The sequence below is a fragment of the Etheostoma spectabile genome, chromosome 9, assembly GCF_008692095.1.
Source record: "Etheostoma spectabile isolate EspeVRDwgs_2016 chromosome 9, UIUC_Espe_1.0, whole genome shotgun sequence".
Taxonomy (NCBI): domain Eukaryota; kingdom Metazoa; phylum Chordata; class Actinopteri; order Perciformes; family Percidae; genus Etheostoma; species Etheostoma spectabile.
This window is the reverse complement of record NC_045741.1, coordinates 12,000,755-12,005,977: the sequence shown is the minus strand read 5'-3', so window position 1 is coordinate 12,005,977 and position 5,223 is coordinate 12,000,755.

The window sequence follows — 5,223 nt, the reverse complement described above, 5'->3', positions numbered from 1 at the left end:
GTGTGTGTGTGTGTGTGTGTGTAATAATTGGGTCATGTGTAAATGTGTGGAGGTTATGGGAGAGAGAGAAGCATCTGTATACAGCGTAATGTATGACTGATGCAGTACTTATTTATTGTTTTATCATTCTTTTTAACAATATATACATTGTATGGTAATGCATTTAAACTCTTGGTGGATTGGTTTGCCTGTCAAACTGAATTGCCCCTTGGGGACTAATAAAGTTATCTGAATCTGAATCTGAGAAAAACACTGTTCACAGACTGCTCCAAAACAACTCTATAGTAGTCCAGCCTTTACTTCCATGACAAATGCGTGCCATTTTGCGCCACGTTTTAACACGCGTTATATGCGCATGTGCAACTCCCAACAAAGGTGGAACAGAAGTGAGATGCCTCACTCTGTAGCTAAAACAGAGAGCTCCACACACAGGGGGAAAAGAGGAGCTGCAGCAATGTGCAGTAACAACTATATAGTGTTTTCTTGAAAATTAAACCATATAAACATATTCTGACGTCTAAATACAATTTTGAAGCTGACAATGAGCGTAGTATGAGCACTTATAACACAAATATTGTCTGTCGGCATATTTTGGCACTGCGATCCGTTTTTTGTAAGATAATGCAAGATATTATTCTACAATAAGATGTTTTGCAAAAATCCAGAATACAAAAAAACACTGAATCCTGGTTATACAAATAGAGGGAAAATTGTAGAATTTCTTATTACACATTGAGAATTTGGGGGTTTGCCAGTTATATAAAACACTGGCTTTATCTCTTTGGGGATTGTGTATATTTGCCACCAACAGAGTCATAAATACTGTGGGTAAAATGGTTGTATTTAGTCAAACTAATATTCATGAATGGCCTTCCAGATGGTCTTTGGTGGTCTTTTCTGGGTGTTTCTGCCATAGTAACCAACAGTAAGTGAACATTAGTAATTATAAGAAGAAGAGACAAGAGGGGAGAGTCCGTCCATGTTAGTCTGCTGATCTCTTCTCTGACATTAAGCCGTTCGGACTCTGTCATCAACGACTGCTCCTCATGGCTTCACGTTTGGGTGAACGTGATTACACTATGACAATGTTGCTGCTGTTGTAGTTTTGTTTGATTAGTGTGCATTATATGTGTTGTTTTGTAGATGTTTTAGTCAGTAGAGTGCTTAAAAGAAATCGCTGTGAAGACAATTTTTGCAAAATTTCAACAATCTCAACAACGATGTTGAGTGCTTATCTAAAATGCTCATTCTCAAACTTCCCATTAAGCCCCTAGATACATTTGGAGTGGAGTGAGCAAAGACTCATTGGAGCACCAAACCCCATTTCCAAATTCTCCTTTACCTCTCCTTTGACCACATAATATACCTTGGCCTGGTGACAAAGTGCTTTATAATTCAGACCATCAGGTGCAGGATTGCCCAATCATTAAGTCCTTTGTGGAAACTGCTTCACAGAACCACTGTGGGTCAAAGTCAGGGCAAGTGGACCCAGTGTGGGCATGCAGCTGATTGTGCTCCTCCCTTACAACTGGGATTTAAACACAGCCCAATGTTCAACCCAAATCCCAGTCAGATGTTTTCCTTTGGCCCAGCCTCAGGCTGCTACCCAGACAGCAGCTGTGCAGCCAAGAGGCTGAATAACAATGAGTGATCAGGGTGGAAAAGAGACAAGATAAGTGAGGTCTTTATAACCAAATCACAAACAATTAGAATTAGATAACCAAAAATACTGCAGGCAGGGTGGCAGGGGAAAATGTCAGTAGTCGATTCACAGACTTCGTATAATTCTTATCATTGAAGAAAAAATAAGTAATTTATGCATTGACTTTAAGCAAATCACAAGAGGCAGCATTTTTCTTTATCAGAGGTTCTCCAGATGGTCCCCTTTTTGCTATTTCACAGATTCGCTGGATGAAAATCAGTTTGTGCTTGATACAAAATCCATTATTAGGCCACATTCAAATGAAAAAAAATCCCATCTTATTAGCAATCACCCCCTAAGATTTGTAAACAACAACAAGATTTCTTTTTGCCCTTTAGCTCTGCTAAGCCATCTATTCCTTTCCTCTCCTCTTGAGATGGAATATTATATTCAAAGGATTTTACAGTACGGTTGGTGGATGACTCAAGTAGTTTTTTTATAAAACATCTAAATTGGAGAAAAAAAATGGCAGGGCAACTGAAAAAAGCAAAAAGGTTATGTAAGAGAAAATAAAAAGAAAATCTTTTTTGCAACCTCCTCACATTTTTGTGAACTGAATTTAAAGAGCAGCCTTTAATAATAATGAAAAATTAGCATAGTGGTTGTGTTTGGTGAAGGCAAGGCAAGGCAAGGCAGCTTTATTTGTATAGCACATTTCAGCAACAAGGCAAGTCAAAGTGCTTTACAAAATCAGTTAAACAGATAAAACACAAGTAAAAACAGTTAAAAATCACAAGCATTAAAAACGGTAAAACACATGAATAGACAGTTAAAAACAAGAGAAACATAAAACACAAGAATAAAATTTACAGTGCAGCATAAGAAATTTAAAGAAATGATTAGTCATTTTTAAGAAGGCAGCATCAAATAGAAAGGTCTTCAGCCTTGATTTAAAAGAACTGAGAGTAGCAGGGGATCTACAGGTTTCTGGGAGTTTATTCCAGATATGAGGAGCATAGAAACTGAAAGCTGCTTCACCCTGTTAGTTCTGACTGGGGACAGAAAGCAGACCTGGCCCAAGATGACCTGAGAGGTCTGGGTGGTTCATAGTGTAGTAGCAGATCAGCAATATTTTGGACCTAACCGTAAGTGATTATAAACTAGCAAGAGTACTTTGAAATCAATTCTTTGAGACACAGGAAGCCAGTGTAAAGACTTCAGAACTGGAGTGATGTGATCCAGCTCTTGGTCTTAGTGAGGACGAGCAGCAGCGTTCTGAATCAGCTGCAGCTGTCTGATTGTTTTTAGGGAGACCTGTAAAGACCCCGTTACAGTAGTCAAGTCTACTGAAGATAAAGGCATGGACAAGTTTTTCAAATCCTGTTGACACATAGTCCTTTAACCCTGATAATCTTAAGGGATAGTAGGCTGACTTTGTAATTGTCTTAATGTGGCTGTTAAAGTTCAGTCGAGTCCATGACTACACCAAGATTTCTGGCTTGTCTGTTGTTTTAACGATGTGTTTGAAGCTGAGCGCAGACTTTAATCGTTCCTCTCTTGCTCCAAAAACAACCACCTCCGTTTTTCCTTCATTTAATTTCAGAAAGTTCTGGCACATCCAGCGTAATTTGTTCGATGCACTTAGTCAGTTTTTGTATTGGACTATAGTCCCCTGGCGATAAGGTATGTAAATTTGTGTGTCGTCCGCTAAATATGGTAACTTATTTTGTTTTTTCCATAATCTGAGCCAGTGGAAGCATGTAGATGTTAAACAGAAGAGCCCCAGAATGGAGCCTTGCGGAAATCCGCACGTCATATTTGTACGCCAGATGCATAATTACCTATAGACACAAAGTAATCCCTATTCTTTAGGTAGGATTCAAACCAGTTTAGTACTGAGCCAGAAAGGCAACGCAGTTTTCCAATCGGTCTAGTAGTATGCCGTGGTCGACCGTGTCAAATGCAGCACTGAGATCAAGTAATACTAAGATTGAATTTTGCATTATCTGTGTTAGGTGGATGTCATTAAAGACTTTGACAAGAGCCGTTTCAGTGCTGTGGTGTGGTCGGAAACCCGACTGAAAGGTATCAAAACTGTTGCTTAGTGACAAGAAATGGTTGAGTTGTTGAAAGACTCTTTTCAAGATTTTACTTAAAACGGAAGGTTTGATATGGCCTATAGTTGCTCATTAGTGACTTGTCTAGGTTGTTCTTTTTTTAGAGTGGTGATTACTGCAGTTTTCAGGGCCTGTGGAAAGATACCTGAAAGAAGGGATGTGTTCACAATCTGTAGAAGATCAGAAGTCAAACAATTGGAAACATTTTTGAAAAGTCCCGTTGGTAGAAAATCAAGGCAACAGGTCGAGGTTTTCAGATGTTGATAATGTCCTCCAGGTTTGTATGGTTGATGTGTGAAATTCTGTCATAGTGAACTATTTTTGCTTGAACACTGTGACAACACATATCCTGGACTGATATGGAGGCACTGAATGTTTGTCTAATCTTTTGAATTTTGTCTTTGAAGAAGGAGGCAAAGTCATTGCAGGCCTTGGTAGATAAAAGTTCAGATGCTACTGGTACTGGAGGGTTTGTAACCTATCAACAGTAGCAAACAGCACGGGAATTATTATTGTTTCTAGAGATAATATCAGAGAAAAAGGACCTCTTGCATTCCTCAGTTCCAAATTATAAATGCGAAGTCTCTCTTTATAGGAGTTATAAGGACCAGGAGATTTGTTTTTCGCCACCTTCGTTCAGCTTTCCTACACTCTTTTTTTCTGTCTCACCAGTAGGACATTTCTCCATGGAGTCTTTTCTTACCAGATACAACTTTGACCTTAGTGGGAGCAATGGCTCAATAACTTGTAATTTTACAGTTGAAATTATCTACAAGCTCACTGACTGATAGCCCAGAGAGGGGGGGTGTGGAGGAGAAAAGCTGTATAAATGTGTCACTGGTGTTTTCAGTGATATACCGTTTTCTGTTATCTTTGTTTGGAACTTTTGGGCACAGAGTAGTGCCGTTAAAGAAAACACAGGAATGATCTGAGAGAGCAACGTCAGTCACCACAACCTTGGAAATGTTCAGACTTGGAGACAATCAAGTCCAGAGTGTGCCCCTTATTGTGGGTGGGCTCCGTCACATGCTGAGTCAGTCCATAGTTCTCAAAAACACAACACAGCTCTTTGGTCCCCCGTCTGGGGGCTGTCAACATGAATGTTAAAATCACCCGCAATGATTACACAATCAAAGTTAATGCAGATAATAGACAGCAGTTCAGTGAAGTCATCAATGAAGGTTGCACAATATTTAGGTGGCCTGTAGATATTTAGAAACATCGCTTGAGGGGAAGATCTTAATTGAAGAGCAACATATTCAAAAGAAACAAAATTTCCATAACATATTTGCGTACAGTGGAATGAGTCATTAAACAAAACAAGGTCTTCTCATTGTATGCACACAGTGAACTCTTCTTCTGAAGGTTGAAGTGATAAGAGATCCTTATAATCAATAATGGAAATGTAACAAAAATGTGATAGTAGTGCAAGCTAACCGCTTTGTTCAATTTTCAGTTTGTGCC